We start from the raw sequence: 20,336 nt of genomic DNA, 5'->3' as shown, positions 1-20,336 counted from the left end.
TTACGATTAATGTAGGCTGTTCCTTAATTTTAGTTGTAGGTTCTCTTGAGCTTTTCACTTGATTGTGGGAGTTTTCGGGAAGATTCGGAAGTGACATTGTGGAGCAAGGGCTATCTATGTAAGTGATATTTCAAAAAAATAAAAAAATGTTGTTTATTTCATCAGTAAGGAGGTTCAAAATGTCTAATTCATTAGGCCTGTCTAAGCTATATTTGCTGACACCATGTGGAGAAATGGCAAATTTCCTATTTTCTTTCTCAAGCAATTTGCTTTTGATTTGCTGACCAACCTGTTCAGCATATGATACTATTTGCCCTTTCAGCATTTGGTCTTTAATCTCTCTCTTATGACAATGTATTTCTTGCATGTGTGGATGAGATGTGAGAAGTCGCAGTATAATATAACCAAGCAAATTTTAGACAGAAAACAATCGCAATAGTAATCATTTCATGTCCCAGACCAGCCGCTCTTTGTTATACTGTGCATAGAGATTTGGTGGTGATGACGTTTCATAATACCGTATCATCGAGGTAGTCTTTGATCAAAGTGACTGTGTCAAGAGGCCTAAACATGTCAAGGCAGGCCAAATTTGGCAATACAATGAGTGGACAACCACGATGTCATTGGTACTACCATCTCCCTCTGTTGGGTTTTTGGTTTTGCGCTAAGGAAGGACATTAGTTTCTTTTCTCTAGCATAAATTATTTGGTTGTGTGGATTAATAGCACTTTATTTAACATCGTTTTTTAAAAATCTTTCAATTACTACAGATATACAGTACCAGTCAAGTTTGGACACACCTACTTGTTCAAGGGTTTTTCTTTATTTTTACTATTTTCTGCATTGTAGAATAACAATGAAGACCTCCAAAACTATGAAATAACCAAAAAAGTGTTAAACAAAGTAGCCACTCTTTGCCTTGATGACTGCTTTGTACACTCTTGGCATTCTGTCAACCAGCTTCACCTGGAATGCTTTTCGAACAGTCTTGAATGAGTTCCCACATATGCTGATATTCCCACAACCAGCTTCACCTGTTGGCTGCTTTTCCTTCACTCTGCGGTCCAACTCATCACAAACCATCTCAATTGGCTTGAGGTTGGGTGATTGTGGAGGCCAGCACTCCATCACTCTCCTTCTTGGTCAAATAGCCATTACACAGCCTGGAGGTGTGTTGGGTCATTGTCTTGTTGAAAAACAAATGATCCCCCAGATGGGATGGCATATCGCTGCTGTGGTAGCCATGCTGGTAAAGTGTGCCTTCAATTATAAATAAATCACTGACAGCGTCACCAGTAGAGCACCATCACACCTCCATGCTTCACGGTGGGAATCACACATGCGGAGATCATCCGTTCACCTACTCTGCATCTCACAAAGACACAGCGGTTAGAACCAGAAATCTTAAATTTAGACTCCTCAGACCAAAGGACAGATTTCCACCAGTCTAATGTCCATTGCTTGTGTTTCCTGGCCCAAGTAAGTCTCTTATTATTGGTGTCCTTTAGTAGTGGTTTGTTTGCAGCAATTAGACCATGAAGGCCTGATTCTCCTCTGAACAGTTGATGCGGAGATGATTATGTTACTTGAACTTTGACGCATTTATTTGGGCTGCAATCTAATGAACTTATCCTTTGCAGCAGAGGTAACTCAGGGTCTTTCTTTCCTGTGGCGGTACTCATGAGAGCCAGTTTCTTCATCAGCGCTTGATGGTTTTTGCGACTGCACTTGAAACTTTCAAAGTTCTTTACATTTTCCGAATTGACTGACCTTCATGTCTTAAAGTAATGAGCTGTTCTTGCCTTAATATGGACTTAGCACTGTTTGGTAAAAGACCATATTCTGTATACCACCCCTACCTTGTCACAACACAACTGATTGACTCAAACACATTAAGAAGGAAAGAAATTCCACAAATTAACTTAAGGCACACCTGTTAATTGAAATGCATTCCAGATGACTACCTCATGAAGCTGGTTGAGAGAATGCCAAGAGTGTGCAAAGCTGTCAAGGCAAAGGGTGGCTACTTTGAAAAATCTAAACTCTATTGATTTAACCCTTTTTTGGTTACTACATGATTCCATGTGCTATTTCATAGTTTTGATGTCTTCACTATTATTCTACAATGTAGAAAATAGTGAAAATAAAAAACCCATGAATGAGTAGGTGTGTTCAAACATTTGACTGGTACTGTGTATATATTTATATAATGGCATACTAACTTCTTTTAAGAATGGCTTTGGTTGGGCTGTTCTTTTTAAGAAAAATAAATGAATAAATACAAAATGTCACTCAGGTAGCATTGGTAAAGCCATGACAAAGTTGGAACAATTTTGTTTTCTGCCAAATGGTTCAGAACAAGATCCTCATATTGTGCTCAAATTTGAATTGCTCAAATATTGAATTGGAGTCATATTTAATACTAAACTACAGAGCTGTGATAAAATACCAAAATATTTAGCTTACAGAAAACACTGACATTGCTTGCAAGCAGCTGTCATACATGTTATGTAGGCTTCAAACCTTTTAAGTTCTCTGTTTAGGCAATTTCACTTTAAGCACACTGATTTGCACCGTTTTCCACCTGTTATTGGACAGGGGATCTCTTACTGTCCTTGATTCTTTTGTCATTCATGACCTGAAGCACTTCTCTGTGTTCCCAGTCCAGGTTATATGCAATGGCAGGAATCTATGTCTGTGCTTCCTAGTCCAGCCCTCTCTTGGGTTTTCTGGTCACGTCATGGCTTGTTCTTGCAGACTGAGAGGGAACTACAAGAAGGTCACACATACCCCTGCTGTGTACAAAACTGTCTCACACATACACTTAAAGGGCAATTCTGCCACTTTTCAACCTCATTCATCATCTCCGCACCATACCAGTGTCTACATATGAAAAACGCACATTTCTGTGGTTTAGAAGAAAGGTCCTAAAGAAATGCTTCTCTGTGACATCACAGGGTAGGTTTTAAAAGTAAGAAACTGATTTTCCAAAACCTGCAACAAGTTTCTAGCCAGAGGGAGGGTATTTTCTTGCTCCCCATGTCATTGTGAATCTCATTGCATTTGAAAAATTGCTGTTATCAGGTAGAACTTTTTAGTAATGCACCATTTTCACATATGTAGACACTGGTATTGTGCTGGAGATAATGACAATTAGGTTGAAAAGTGGTGAGATTGCCCTTTTTTAAGTTACTTCGCTGTGGAATTCAAAGCAAAGGATAGACCTCTGGATGTGGTATTTTACTAAGTGTTATCAGATGGGGAAACTCTTATCGAGCAAAATAATATCTTATTTGGCTAATGCTGGACAATGGCGAAATTGATCTGTTTTATTTTGTCTTGATCGGCAGTGGGAATTGTTTTTGCGATGGACAACCAAGTTTGAATAGTTTGCAATGGTGACATTGACGGCAAAAAAATTAAATGTATATCTTTTTTAATTTTTATTACTTGTACTCTGAATGTTCATGCAGTCGATTTATGTTTCTTTACTTGGTTCCCCAAAATATTGGAATAGAAAACACCAGATCATACCACGGAGTAAAAAAACAAAACAAGTTTGTCATTTTCATAACCCTAACCTCTTTTTTTAATTTTAATTTAATTTTTTTATCCTGAGTGGGAGAACAAGTATGGTTCTTTGTGAAAGCGGGCATGCAATCTCTTTGGAGTCGGTGTGCTCTAACAGTCCTAAGTACATATTATGTTCATTGTTTTGATCCAGACATGTCCCCTTTTATTTGATTCTTAAGAGGGCTCATTGATCTCTAGGGAAATAACACAAAAGTTTTCCCCCTTAGATATTTTAAAGCACTTAAGTAAAATGGGTATTTTTTGTATTTAAGAAAATAATATAGCTATATTACTTTAACGATAGTGTAGTAGGATGTAAACCAAAAACTGGTTCTTAATAGAGGAGTTGGTTTGAGAAATACTCTGCTACAAGAGAGCGCGTTTGTGCTTTGTGCGGTGAAAGAAAATCGAGAAAGTGATTTCTGTCTGTATTTTCATCCTCCTTAGGACGTGCAATCACCTCAAGGATACTCGCACAGTCCTCCGAGTTCTGAATAGGAGGACTGCTGTTTGATGTGTGTGTAAAAGTGAGCTCTTCCAATTATATGCAAGTTTCCCCCTTTTTTTCAAGACCCTTGTATCATGTTCATGTGCCTGTGTGAAAAGTATGCTTTTACAGTGATTTGGATCTTTTCTTCTTTAAAAAAAATAATAATTTGTGCCATGTGTTTTTGTTTAAAAAAAAAAATCTACATTTGCAATGCTGTTTAACATTTTTTACAGCTTCCTTTGCTGCTTCCTTTCACTGACATGGAAGAAGCTGAAAGCAATGTGCGTTTTTAGATGTTTTGAAGGAAAATTTCACAGCTCAAAATCGAATGATGTGCAAAATCTTTCAGTGAGCTTGCATTTTAATGAAAACTGCTTGGTGGTATATTATAGTCTGTCCGTCGTTAAGTTAGTAGAGCAATTTTGAATTTTACTTTTGAATTGATCTAACGCAAGTAATGTATTAACTTTGTATGTTTAATAAGCTGTTTTTGTTTTATTTTGTGTCACTTTAATTTATTTGTAGATGCACAACTAGAATGGAACTATTTTGCGTCAAAGGAAAATGATGGGGAGAATTAGGCTGTCTCATTTTTTTAATCTTAACAAGTACCTACTTTTTAAAGACCATTTCATTATTGAATCTCAATTCTCATAATTGTATATACAGCCCCAATGTTCAGATCTTTGTGTCTGAAAACAAATGGCAATGGTGGAGATATGAGCAATGAAAGAAATCCAGAGTGTTCCTATAAAGAATTTGTACCTGATGTTCTTCATCACAGGTGTTAAAGGGGAGTGACGTAAAGGGGATTGATATACTGTTTGACAACTCTTATTTCGCGTTCGCCAAAGGTACACTACTCGGATATTCAGCCGCTGTATGGTCCATGCTCTTAGATTGGAAAGATTGATGGTTTAAGCCAGCCTTTGTCTGAGCCAACAGCAGCTGAATGCCACTGTGGGAGTCTGTGTTGGTATGAGTGAGGACAAATCTAAAATAAAACAACAACATGTAAATAGAAATCACAAATACCGAAAGTGCTGCTTCTTCATCCAGTTATCGATTGTCTGTAATGGGAAATGCTGGACTTAAGGTGAAAATGGAGTGAACACGGTCTCCCATGCCTCCTGTAAAAACATTTTTTTGGGGGGGGTGGGATGGGGCCATTTTGTTTACTCTCTTTGGCACATGAGAGCTATTTGTAGATGCACATTATGTTAAAGACAAGGGAAAAGTGTTTATTTCTGGGGCTCCACAGTGCTACTGTTCTTTTTGAAAGGTGGTGTGGTCATACTGAGATGTGTGTCTGAAGAAAACAGCTGTGTGTGGTGCCAAGTCCATCTTTGTACTCTGTGCCTGTTGATGGATTATCAATTGGCCCCTAGGAAATTTGTCCCTCAGAATTTGAGGCATTTACAAGTTGACATTTACAAGTTTTAGAGTGTGAAATGGTTTCATTTTCTGAATTTAACAAATGCTTCTTCTTTTTTTTTTGCATGATAATATCCCTCAATTTCCAAACAAATGTAATAAATGAAAGAAATTCAGTGTTCACAATTTCAGTTTCCATTAAAATGTAAAATTTTCTTTAAAAATCCTCACTGGTTTGTTTTTTTGTTCTCCCCTAACATTTTCAATTGAGATCTCATTGCAGGAAAACAAAGGATTTCACAGTAGGTCCGGTACAAGGCGTGGAAAATTAAGTGCACCTCACTCACCTATTGTTGAATTTTCCATGAAAATGGAAGTTTGCTGCAGCACCTAACGTCATGGTACATAGGCTATGTTGGTGAGCATTGATATCATGTTTGATTTCTGGTACCATTCTGCCATTTATATCAGTATTTTGGGATTAACAAATGTTGAAACATTTGCCCTGGTCTGGCAAGTAACCTAATGTAATTCTAAACACAGTTCCTTCTATGCTACAGGTAGAGGACAAAACATGGAAACTGGGAAATGAGGAACAAGTACCCAAAGCAGAGGCTACTTTAGAAAGCAGGGAAATACTTCAGATAGCAGAGAAATAGTCTGTCATTTGTGTATGTCTAAAAAATGAACACGAGTGGTGAAGCGCTGTCTGTTACCCTGAGAACATCCCCCCATCTCCTGGCTGTTCTGAACCACTACAGTATAGCCAGTCATACATTGTGGCAGGCAGCGCCTTGGGATTGAGTTTGCTGTTAGCTGGAATGATGTGTAATGATGCCTGTGTCTGGGCTTTCTGTTTCTCTGACTGTCTCAGGGGCTGCATAGCAGATCTTACATTTTTCTCTGATCTAGTTTGACTGTGTCTGCCTCGCTCGGTGGCATTGGTGGCATCCATCCGCAAAGCCCAACTGGAGTGTAGCAACAGGAGGGAAGAGAGTGGATTTGAACCGCCATTCCTGAAGCCAGAACAACAACCCACTTGTCAAATATTGGTCTCTTCTCTGTTTCATCCATTGCCTCCTGTGCTTTCTGTTATCCTTAGTTTAGTATTTTACTACTTTTCTTTCTGCATGTGTATAATATGTTTGTAGCTAAGTTAGTTGTGGTTGAAATTAATCACATCTGTTATCTGACAAATCCTCTTCCAGGCCCACAGCCTCATCCAGCAAGTATAGCTGCTGTTCAAACAAATTCACTGTAGACTTGATATTTATCTAAGAATTAAGGCAATATGAATAAATAATACATATTTATTTTCAATAGTGTATGATCCATGTACTGTATGAATACTGCTGAAGTTTGATTTGGTACAAGGGACGCTTGGTTCTAATAATATCCTGTACAGTTCCTGCTGGGCCTTGCTCTCCCTCTCCATCCCCCATCCTTTCCTGTTCACTGCCACTTTGAACCTGCCTCAGCATTGTTTAAGCTAGGGGCAAGGCCTCCAAATTTGAGGTAGCTGAGGTAGAACAAAACATAACCATGCTTTTTCATCTCCTATTTATGAAATGGATGGTTGTGTAAAAATATATTACTGAAAAAGTGGTTAAATTAACCAGATTTCCATCCAACCTTTTTGTGTAAGTAAAGTACATGTTGAATAAAAAATGTAATGACAGGCCTGATGGAAAATCTTAACTACACTACTCACTGTTTAGCACATGACCTCACATGTGACTCCTTAAAGAGATGGGTGAGGCAGGCTTAAGAGGGAGTGAAAAATGCTGAATGTGTGTAGACAAAGCTCTCCAGTAGGTACCAAAACAAACATTCAAAGGCCATTTTCTAAAAAGTGAAGTTACACGTTTATCAACTTTCAAATCAGAATTACTTTCCCATTGTTCCTCAAAAATGCAGTGTATGATATACAATTTTGTAGGTCTGAGTCTATACTTTTTACCAATGTAAAAAAATAAATAAATAAAAGATTTTGCAACATAAGACCGAAACCAGGTGGTGAGTCACATTTTTCGTAACCTTTCCAAATGTCACAAAACAAAATACTCTAGACAAGGTGGGATCTTTTTGTATCGATGAAATGAATTATGCGAGAAATGTTGGTGGAAAAGCTTTTATGCGCAATTATGAATATAATAACCATATCGAAGTAAACTTGGAGTCAGTCACACGATGAGCTTCATGCTCCTTTCCAATAAATATCGAGGGTCTTATTCTGGTGACATATTAATTAGTGCTTGACTGCCGTTTTAAAAATACAACTTATCTCGCTCTTTTGTCCATAATAATCTCACCGTGTAGGCTATACGTCCGCTCCAGCCAGCAGCGCTGTTGGCTAGGGCGCACCAGAGTGGGCACACTCACTATAGCCTCCTGAGACCCAGCAATTCATTTTTGTCCTCTAGTGGACATCAGTTCTTGGTCCGTATCTCTGAGGCCATACAAGCCACTGTATTAAGTCCTATTGTCCTTTTGAGAGGACATTCTGGGCTTTTCAATTATATATGTGTGGGGGTGTGACCTTGACAACTTTATCTCCCTGGTTTAAAAAAAAATCTCTGCCATCAAAATGTGCACATTTTATGGAAATTTAAAATGAAGTGTGTGTAATTATTAATTAGAATGAACAAAAATATAAACGCATCATTCAAATTGTTGATCCCATGTTTCATGAGCTGAAATTAATGTTCCATACGAGCAAAGCGCTTATTTCTAAAGAATTTGGTGCCATACCTGTTAGTGAGCATTTCTCCTTTGCCAAGATAATCCATCCACCTAACAGGTGTAGCATATCAAGAAGCTGATTAAACAGCATGATCATTACACAGGTGCATCTTGTGCTGGGGACAATAAAAGGCCACTGAAATGTGCAGTTTTGACACAACACAATGCCACAGATGTCTCAAGTTTTGAGGGAGCGTGCAATTGGCATGCTGGCTGCAGGATTGTTCACCAGAGCTGTTGCCAGATTGAATGTTAATTTCTCTACCAACGTCGTTTTAGAGAATTTGGCAGTACGTCCAACCGGCCTCACAACTGCAGACCACATGTAACCACACCAGCGCAGGCCCTCCATATCCGGCTTCTTCACCTGCGGGATGGTCTGAGACGAGCCACCCGACAGCTGATAAAACTGTGAGTTTGCACAACCGAAGAATTTCTGCACAATCTGTCAGAAACCGTCTCAGGGAAGCTCATCTGCATGGTCGTAGTCCTCACCAGGGTCTTGAACTGACTGCAGTTCGGTATCGTAACCAACTTCAGTGTGCAAACGCTCACCTTCGATGGCCCACTGGCACGCAGGAGAAGTCTGCTCTTCACAGATGAATCCCGGTTACAACTGTACCGGGCAGATGGCAGATAGCGTGTATGGTGTTGTGTGGGCGAGCGGTTTTCTGATGTCAACATTGTGAACAGAGTTCCCCATGGTTATGGTATAGGTAGGCATAAACTACGGACAACGAACACAATTGCATTTTATCGATGGCAATTTGAACTCACAGAGATACCGTGAAGAGATCCTGAGGTCCATTGTCGTGCCATTCATCCGCCACCATCACCTCATGTTTCAGAATGATAATAATGCATGTTAAGGATCTATACACAATTCCTGGAAGCTGGAAATGTGCCAGTTCTTCCATGGCCTGCATACTCGCCAGACATGTCACCCATTCAGCACATTTTGAGATACTCTGGATCGAGATGTACGACAGCGTGTTCCAGTTCACGACAATATCCAGCAACTTTGCACATCCATTGAAGAGGAGTGGAACAACATTCCACAGGCCACAATCAACAGCCTGATCTACTCTATGCGAAGGAGACGTGTTGTGCTGCATGAGGCAAATGGTGGTCACACTAGATACTGACTGGTTTTCTGATCCACGCCCCAACCTTTTTGTTTAAGTATCTGTGACCAACAGATGCATATCTGTATTCCCAGTCATGTAAAGTCCATAGATTAGGGCCTAATGAATTTATTTAAATTTACTGATTTCCTTATGAACTGTAACTCAGTAAAATCTTTGAAATTGTTGCGTTTATACTTTTGTTCGGTGTTGTTACGGCCGTCTGAAGAATAAGGTGACTAAAGCGCAGCGTGGTAAGTGTTCATGATTTATTAATAATACTGAACACTGAATAACAAAACCAACAAAGAGAACGACCGAAACAGTTCTGTCTGGTGCAGACACAAAAAACAGAAACAACTACCCACAAAACACAGGTGGGAAAAGGCTACCTAAGTATGGTTCTCAATCAGAGACAACGATAGACAGCTGCCTCTGATTGAGAACCACACCCGGCCAAACACACAGAAATAGAAAACATAGAACACAAAACATGAATGCCCACCCCAACTCACGCCCTGACCAAACCAAAATAGAGACATAAAAAGGATCTCTAAGGTCAGGGCGTGACAAGTGTATAATTTGTGTGAGTGATATTGAAATTGTTTCTTGTAAGTGAATATATCAGAAATAGTTAAGTGAGTTGTCAGGGCTGTGTAATAATTGTTTCATTGTATAGCTTATCAAGAAATGTCCTTTGTAGTGGATACCCAGATGCTGTAACTGTTTTTAACCTACTGTACCCATTGACTGTAATGTCAATTCTTTTATATTTACATCCTAATGACCACTACAGAGGACAATTAGTAAAAAAAATAAAAAGAATATCCCAATGTTTTGGGGGGGTCGGGTCTCAGAATGCAATTTTTTGTGAGAAAACCATCAGTAGAGTTGCGATGGAAACCCATTTAACAAAATGTATTTTTATGTGCACTATGTCATCACGCACAGCCTTTTATGTGCAACATGTCAATTTGATGGAAACATCTCTGTTGGGAAAATATACATATTGTTTTTATGCGTATTTGAGAATATTCGCATGAAAATCTGTAACCAATTGGATGGAAACCTAGCTAGCTAGCGATAGATATTGTGAGATCCCCTAAACTCAGTGCATTCGGAAAGTATTCAGACCCCTTGACTTTTTCCACATTTTATTACATTACAGCCTTATTATAAAATTGATTAAATCGTTTTTTTTCTCTCATCAATCTACACACAATACCTCATAATGACAAAGAAAAAACTGGTTTTAGAAATTTGTATTAAAAATAAAAACTGAAATATAACATTTAAATAAGTATTCAGACCCTTTACTCTGTACTTTGTTAATGCACCTTTGGCAGTGATTACGGCCCCGATTCTTCTTGGGTATGAGGCTACAAACTTGGCACACCTGTATTTGGGGAGTTTCTCCCATTCTTCTCTGCAGATCCTCTCAAGCGCTGTCAGGTTGCATAGGGAGGGTTGATGCACAGCTATTTTCAGGTCTCTCCAGAGAAGTTTGATCGGGTTCAAGTCCAGGCACTGGCTGAGCCACTTAAGGACATTCAGAGACTTGTCCCGAAGCCACTCCTGTGTTGTCTTGGCTGTGTGCTTAGGTTGGAAGGTGAGGCTTTGCCCCAGTCTGAAATCCTGGGTGCTCTGGAGCAGGTTTTCATCAAGGATCTCTCTGTACTTCGTTCTGTTCACCTTCCCTCAATCCTGACGAGTCTCCCAGTCCCTGCCGCTGAAAAACATCCCCATAGCATGATAATGCCACCACCATGCTTCACCATAGGGATGGTGCCTACGGTGAAGGAATAAGGTTTTGAAGTGTCTCCTATATCTAGGAGATATAAGAAAACTAAGGATATATATTTTTTGTACCCTTTATTGAGGGGCACAAAAGTACCTCCATTTTTATTTATTTTTAAAAAACCGGTACCGGTTACCTTCGGAGAAGTCGTAGAGAACACCATTGTGTTCATGAGAATCTCCCCATTCCACAATGGAGTCACATTCGTTTATAGCCCAAACAGTTTGGACGCTATAAACAGAAGTTGGCACATCAACCATACCGACATCAGACGAGTCCCGTCTGGCTTGTGGGGGTCATAGGGCAAAACGGAGATTCTCATCTTTCCATAGAGTGGTCATATTAGTTTGTAGGCCCACCCTTTCGGACGCTACAGACGTTTTCGTGAGAATACCGATTTCCAGGATGTCTCATGGTCTGACAAACACCGCTGTTGCTCAACCACCTTCCACCGCTGATATCTCTAGCTTGAACTGACTGATTTTTTAATTATGTTACTAACAGTGCTTCCGGAAAGTATTCAGACCCCTTGACTTTTTCCACATTTTGTTACGTGACAGCCTTATTCTAACATTGATTAAATTTCCTCAGCGATCTATACACAATACCCCATAATGACAAAGTGAAAACAGGTTTTAAGATATTTGGGTCAATATCACAAAACAGTACCATTTGGACCATGCAACATTTAAAAATGTTGTATTCCTTTTATGTTTTACTATAAAAAGGAAATATTAGACTTGTAGAAAAACATGTTGGCCAAGCTCCAGGAGTTAGATAATTATAAACACATTTTCAGTGAATCAGCCATATTGTCACGGCCGTCGAAAGAAGTGGACCAAAGTGCAGCGTGGTAAGCGTACATTTCCAAGAAACCAAATAAACGACCGTGAAGCTTCCGAGGGCTATAGTGTCACTAACAAAGTCAACTACCCACAATCACAGGTGGGAAAAATGGCTGCCTCAGTATGATTTCCAATCAGAGACAACGATAGACAGCTGTCCCTGATTGAGAACCATACCCGGCCAAAACATAGAAACACAAATCATAGAAATAAAGGACATAGAATGCCCACCCCAAACACACCCTGACCAAACCAAAAAGAGACAAAAAAGGCTCTCTAAGGTCAGGGCGTGACACATATGCTATATCCACCCTGTTACGGACATGCACTTAACTGTCTTTAATTACTTTCATTCAACTATTTTAATAATATTTACATTTTCATAAAGCTATTGTGTCCCCTTGTCAACCCTGTCCAGTTGTTCTGGTCAAAATATAAAGAAATAACAGATTTTGTATACAATGCGTGGTTTTATACAGAGCTTCATCTAATTTGCACCTTATCTTTCTAAATTGAGACAGGTATTAATGATATTTTATCCAAGTTTATAATTGTGTTGTGTTGTGTTGTCTTACTCTTTAAAATACATTACACACATTTTTGATATTTGACAATGTAACTGAATTAATTTGAAAAAGATTCCAAGATAACAGGGTGGATGGCTGTAACAGGACAGAACATAAATTAAACCCTGAACACTGAATACTGAACACTGAATAGACATCTACATAGTAATAGATGTACATTGGAACTGCTATTTAGTTACATTTTCAAAAACAACAACACAAAAATACATATGCCGGTACAAAATCATTGGAATTAGCATTAAAACACATTCCTGTCCCTCTCTTCCTCTCCCCCTCTCTCGCTCCCCCTCTTTCCATCTCTCCCCCTTTCACCCCAAATGCTCTTCCACATACTTTATTTTTCCATCTGCACAGAGCGTTTAACAGCCTGTGGCTCTGGCATCAGACAAGGTATCTGTCCATCAGAGTACCAACAAATATCTTCCTTTGGACTTGGCCAGAATAATTTGTTGATGCCATTCCGGTGCATGCACTTCACCTTAATGTTGTGTTCCTCTACATCCATGATGATGCCAGGGTATCCTTCATGGTCATAATGGACACACCACTCCCCTACGTGATTAAGTTCAATGGTGCCAGGTCGCCATGTGGTGTCAGCCTTGTCATGAGATGCAGGGAGCTGGTTAGATGCTGCAGGGTCACCCAGAGTTGCCTCTTTGAGCTGAAAACAAGGACAGTCCAACATGCCACTATCCTTGCACAGACAAGTAATGTCCCTGTATTTTATCTGGCCTGGTGAGACACTGACAACCTGATGAATATTCATCGTTCCTTTAATGGCATCTAAGGCAGGCATCTGAGGTGAGAAGAGATAGCATATGATAAGATATAAAGAGTAACAAACACCTTACACATTTCAATACTCAACCAGCTACTGTACAACAAAAACAATTATGTATGTGTGTAAGGGGAGGAAGGAGGGTTACCTCTGCAGACTGCAGCAACGCATTAGCCTTGGCCCTGGCTCTGAGTATCCTTTTTGAATCTCTCCATTTCTTCCTTTCTGCACACTGCACTCTGTCACTGAGTTCAGCTATTGCCTTCTTCTTCCCTGTCTCTTTATCTTTCCTCCATTTCTCCCTCTTTTTCTCTAGATACTCTCTCCTTCTTTCTGGGTCAGCATTATGTCGTTCTCTGTAATGCCGCTGTCTTTCAGATGCGCTAAGAGGAGATGCCATTCCTTCAGAAAGAACTGATTCAATTGATATGTATTTATTCTTAAAATACTATACATGCTATATATACTAGTAATTATGTAATACAATTTATGAACAAAAACACATATTTTGCAAGATATCCATTTGTCCACCCTGTTACACGTACATGGATAACAGGGTGGACAATAACAGGGTGGACATTTTTAGCTAAAATGAGCAACTATGCTCCAAGTGATCGTGATGAAGCTAGGATAATGGCTGCCACTTGAAAAGGAATTTGCATTGTTTGACAAATAAATATGGAAATTATGAAATTCGATTGTCATCTTTTGTATTTTTGCTTAACAGGGTGGACATGTTATGCTTTCCCACATCACATCACCAACATATAATGATGAGAATATAATAGTATGAAATCTAGATACTCACCAAGTTCACCACAGTTGTTTTCCCGCTAAGGAAGTGACATAATTTCCTGTTTGTGATGTCATTGACTTTGAGGACGTACAGAAAATAGTCAATATTCTTATAAAAAGTGCAGCATTTCACATAAAAAGACTATACACAAGATAACATTTATTGAAGAAAATTTGAAAATGTTGAAATATTTTTTTTCATGTAGAATTTTACTCCGAATTATTCTCGTTGAAGTTGATTGTGCAGCACTTGGGACATTGAAAAATTGCCTCCTTCCACTGAAATAAAATAGTAAAAAAATTATAAAATTTACTTTGAAGTTTATGTCATTATGCTTCTATTATCATGAAGGCATACACACATAAGGATCCTTTTGAAATTTGATCCAGTGTATATTTTTTATTTAGAATGATTTATCTTGCGGACAAAAATAACACTTTTAATGATATTGACCCATTTTTTGCCAATTAAAAACAAAAACAGAAATACATTATTTACATAAGTATTCAGACCCTTTCCTATGAGAGTCGAAAATGAGCTCAGGTGCATCCTGTTTCCGTTGATCATCCTTGAGATGTTTCTACAAATTGATTGGAGTCCACCTGTGTTAAATTCAATTGATTGGACATGATTTGGAAAGGCACACACCTGTCTATATAAGATCCCACAGTTGACAGTGCATGTCAGAGCAAAAAGCAAACCATGAAGTCCAAGGAATTGTCCATAGAGCTTGGAGACAGGATTGTGTCGAGGCACAGATCTGGGGAATGGTACCAAAACATTTCTGCAGCATTGAAGGTTCCTAAATACAGGTGTGCCAAGCTTGTAGCGTCATACCCAAGAAGACTCGAGGTTGTAATCGCTGCCAAAGGTGCTTCAACACTGAGTAAAGGGTCTGAATACTTATGTAAATGTGATATTTCATTTTATACATTTGCAAAAATTTCTTAACCTGTTTTTGCTTTGTCATTATGGGGTATTGTGTGTAATGGGTGCGTGTTGGTGGCAGGGAAGTCAGGCGCAGGAGAACGAACTTGGTAATATTGGAGTTGTTCAATAAATGATGATAAAACTCCAAAAACCAAAATGTACAAAATAACAAAAGTGGGTACAAAACCCGTCGCACACCAACATAATACATGCACATCACATACAATCAAACAATCTCCGACAAGGACATGAGGGGAAACAGAGGGTTAAATACACAACATGTAATTGATGGGATTGGAACCAGGTGTGAAGGAAGACAAGACAAAACCAATGGAAAATAGATCAGTGATGGCTAGAAGGCCGGTGACGTCGACCGCCGAACACCGCCCGAACAAGGAGAGGGACCGACTTCGGCGGAAGTCGTGACATTGTGTGTAGGTTGATGAGGGGGGAAAAACTGTTTAATAAATTTTAGAATTAGGCTGCAACCTAACAAAATGCGGAACAAGTCAAGGGGTCTGAATACTTTCCAAAGGCATAGATTGATGCACCGGTGTGTCAATAGACTCTTAATTAAGTATGCTCAGGTGTGTTGGAAGCTCCAACTAATTTGCCACACCTGATCTTAATGAGTGCTTGTTGCCTTTGAAATGGGGACCATTGGAATAGACTAAAATGAACAGCTTTGTATGTGTAAAAACATGTCTTGCTATCTCCATCCTGGTGGTGCCTAAGACTAATTCCATTGATAGAGAGCAGAAGATTATAGGTTCAAATCTCACAGATGTCGTGTAACAATAATAAAATAAATGTGTTTGTGTGATTAAGGTTTAAAGAAATCTATTTCCATGTGTGCTATCTGTGCTTGGAATAAATAAATAAAAAATTACCCAAATACACTAGCAGTCTTATTGAAACATTCAGTGAAAGTTTTCAGGAAGTTATTAAAAAACCTCCAAATAACCTATAATTTTTGTTCCCAGAGCATTAATAAAACCTCCCAGGAAAACTTTCAACGAACCGAGTAAAGCATTCTCAGAACCTCCCTGCAAACTAAAAATATATGTTCCCAGAACAGGCAAAATATTCACTTCTGTTACCAGATCGTAATTTTCTTCCTTCGGTTTTACATGTCAGGAAACGTATGGCTTTGTTCCCACAACCAATGTGAAACCAAAAACATACAGTATGTTCCCACAACTTCCAAGGAAGAAAATGTGCTAGCTGGGGAGTGTGTGCTAACAGAGTGAGAAGAGAAAGTAGCCAGTAGTGGTTGTAGTCCTGGGGCCTGACTTGCGCAGCTAATTGGTCATTCTGGGCAAGCTTCAGCGACAAGGGCAGTAACCTTCCTGTATGGCTGGCAGGGTATTCAGGGCTGTGTGGTGATCAGTTTCCATTTCTATAACAGTTGGGTGCAGGCACTCAGCAGATGCAGCTTGCTTGCCAATAAGTAACTGGAATGTTATCAAATGGTTGGTTGTCTGGCTGTGAAGGAGAGTCTGTGAAAGGGCTGTCACAAACAGACCTGCCTGTACATCTTTCCAACACTTTATTGACCTGCAGTTGAAGTTTTTTATGTTGAATGTGGCAGAAAGTCCTGCAGGTCACATGCTCAATATTGCTTTATATTTCTTTGGAATCAGGTACACTCTTAGAAAAAAGGGTTCCAAATGGTTCTTCGGCTGTCCCCATAGTAGAACCCTTTTTGGTTCCAGGTAGAACCTTTTTGGGTTCCATGTAGTTCTACCAGGAAGTTATACCAGGAAGCAAAAATGGTTATTCATAGAGTTATCCTATGGGGACAGTCAAAGAACCCCTTTAAGGTTCTAGATAGCACATTTATTTCTAAGAGTTTAGGATGATTATTTGGCTGATATTTACTGTGGGTAGTTGGTTGTGATTATTGGCTGGGGGCAGGTCAAGCAGAAGATGAAGAGAGTGACAGAACCTAGAGGTTACTTAGAATGTAGGTCATAGACTATGACTATAAAGCATTGGTTATGAGGGACGTAGCACATAAACATTTGAAGATGGTGCATGGGCTTTGATGGAAAGTAAAGGGGTTGAACAGGTGGTGGAACTGATCAAACATGGTGCACAAAGACCACTCTCACAGTCAATCCCCAGCCACCGTAAACAATCACATACGGCATCTTTGTTTAACTTTGACTATCCTAAGGGGCCTCTTCTTTGCCATAGATGGAATTTTTGGGCTCCCGAGTGGTGGAGTGGTCTAAGGCACTGCATCTCAGTGCTAGGCGTCACTACATACTCTGGTTCGATTCCAGGCTGTATCACAACTGGTCGTGATTGGGAGTCCCATAGAGTGGTGCACAATTGGCCCAGGGTCGTCCAGTTTAGGGTTTGACCGGGGTAGGCCGTCATTGTAAATAAGAATTTGTTCTTAACTGATTTGCCTAGTTAAATAATTTGTATTTCATTTCAAATGATGTCCTTGTTGGGATAATTGAACAGTTTCCCAGACCAAAACATAAGTCACCACAGCATGAAAGCTCATTCAAATTTTAGTTTTTTACATTTTATTTATTGAATATTGAAACATACAATATACTTGCAGCGAAGCCGCTCAACAACTACACCATACCAGTCATCCAACAGACTCCCATTCAGAGCAACACACATAAGCATCCAGGGTCAATGCCCTGCTCAAGGGCATGTTGACAGATCTCCCACCAGGCCAAAGAACGTGAATCCGAACCCTCCAAGATCCCTGCACAGTTCCCCAATAGCTGTCCCTCAACCATTCGAGACCCCTCCCACAGTCCCCCCCAAGAGGAATAAGAAAATAACATTTTTAATTAATTCCATTCCCCACCCCCAAGAACCCCCCAATGCACCAACAACCAAGAGAATGAACTAAAGAGAAAAAAGAAAAAGACAGAAGAAAACAGCAAACAACAATGCAAAATAATAATAAAAAAAAAACAAAGGACATCAAGGACAACTACAATCATAACAGCAATGCCAACTGTATATGTTTGTGTGCATGTCTGGCACTATTACATGTATGTGTGTGTGTTCTTTTATGCGTTTATTTGAATGAGAGTGTGTGTATATGCACAAACACCTGCACAGCATCAGCCTCAGGCAAACTGCATTAGCTGTAAAAACACTGCCCCTCACTGTCATTCAAACATACTTTTTAATACACTGCTCAAAAAAATAAAGGAAACACTTAAACAACACAATGAAACTCCAAGTCAATCACACTTCTGTGAAATCAAACTGTCCACTTAGGAAGCAACACTGATTGACAATAAATTTCACATGCTGTTGTGCAAATGGAATAGACAAAAGGTGGAAATTATAGGCAATTAGCAAGACACCCCCAATAAAGGTGTGGTTCTGCAGGTGGTGACCACAGACCACTTCTCAGTTCCTATGCTTCCTGGCTGATGTTTTGGTCACTTTTGAATGCTGGCGGTGCTTTCACTCTAGTGGTAGCATGAGACGGAGTCTACAACCCACACAAGTGGCTCAGGTAGTGCAGCTCATCCAGGATGGCACATCAATGCGAGCTGTGGCAAGAAGGTTTGCTGTGTCTGTCAGCGTAGTGTCCAGAGCATGGAGGCGCTACCAGGAGACAGGCCAGTAGGCTGCCTCCTCATATCGCCGCCGCTCAGCTTTCGCTGCCTCCAGTTCTTCCTTGAGGCGGAGATATTCCCCAGCCTGTGCCCAGGGTCCCTTACCGTCTAGTATCTCCTCCCATGTCCATGAGTCCAGAATCCTCTGCTCCTGTTTACCACGCTGCTGGGTCCTTGGTTGGTGGGTAGTTCTGTAACGGCTTTCGTTGGTGGAAGGAGAGGAGGACCAAAATGCAGCGTGGTAGGTATCCATAATAACTTTTAATGAGAATGAATACAAAATACAAAAAGAACAAGAGAATCAAAATGAAAACCGAAACAGTCCCGAATGGTGAAAACACTAAAACGGAAAACAACTACCCACAACCCATAGTGGGAAAACAGACTACCTAAGTATGATTCTCAATCAGAGACAACGATCGACACCTGCCTCTGATTGAGAACGATACTTGGCCAAACACATAGAAATATAACACACAGAACAAAACATAGAAAAAACAACAGAATGCCCACCCCAACTCATGCCCTGACCAAACTAAAATAAAGACATAAAAAAGGAACTAAGGTCAGAACATGACACACCTTTATTTAACCAGGTAGGCTAGTTGAGAACAAGTTCTCATTTACAACTGTGACCTGGCCAAGATAAAGCAAAGCAGTGTGACACAAACAACAACACAGAGTTACACATGGAATAAACAAACATACAGTCAATAATACAATAGAAAAAGTCTATATACAGTGTGTGCAAATGAGGTAGGATAAGGGAGGTAAGGCAATAAATTGTCCATAGTGGCAAAATAATTACAATATAGCAATTCAACACTGGAGTGATAGATGTGCAGAAGAGGAATGTGCAAGTAGAGATACTGGGGTGCAAAAGAGTAAAATAAATAAATAAATAACAATATGGGGATGCGGTAGTTGGATGGGCTATTTACAGATGGGCTATGTACAGGTGCAGTGATCTGTGAGCTGCTCAGACAGCTGGTGCTTAAAGTTATTGAGGGAGATATGAGTCTCCAGCTTCAGTGATTTTTTGCAGTTCGTTCCAGTCATTGGCAGCAGAGAACTGGAAGGAAATGCGGTGACCAGTGAAATGTACCTGCTGGAGCGCATGCTGCGGGTGGGTGCTGCTATGGTGACCAGTGAGCTGAGATAAGGCGGGTCTTTACCTAGAAGATACTTATAGATGACCTGGAGCCAGTGGGTTTGGCGACGAATATGAGGCGAGGGCCAGCCAACGAGAGCATACAGGTCGTAGTGTATGGGGCTTTGGTGACAAAACGGATGGCACTGTGATAGACTGCATCCAATTTGCTGAGTAGAGTGTTGAAGGCTATTTTGTAAATGACATCGCAAAAGTCAAGGATCGGTAGGATAGTCAGTTTTACGAGGGTATGTTTGGCAGCATGAGTGAAGGAGGCTTTGTTGCAAAATAGGAAGCCGATTCTAGATTTAATAAATACTTGAGGTTGCCATGCCAAGCAGTCTGCTGCCTTCTATATCCAAACAGTGGTCTTTGAGTGTAATTATGGCAGGCCTATTGATTCCAAACATAGTTGAATTACACAAAAATTGTATTACGTACAGGTCATAAGTACAGTACACAAATCTGAAAAATGTCTCTCATTTAAAACATGCAGTGATTAAACCACCATTTAATGGTATTGTTTAATTGTAAACATATTGGA

This window comes from Salvelinus alpinus, chromosome 13 (assembly GCF_045679555.1).
Source record: "Salvelinus alpinus chromosome 13, SLU_Salpinus.1, whole genome shotgun sequence".
Classification (NCBI taxonomy): Eukaryota; Metazoa; Chordata; class Actinopteri; order Salmoniformes; family Salmonidae; genus Salvelinus; species Salvelinus alpinus.
This window is presented reverse-complemented; position numbering follows the sequence as displayed.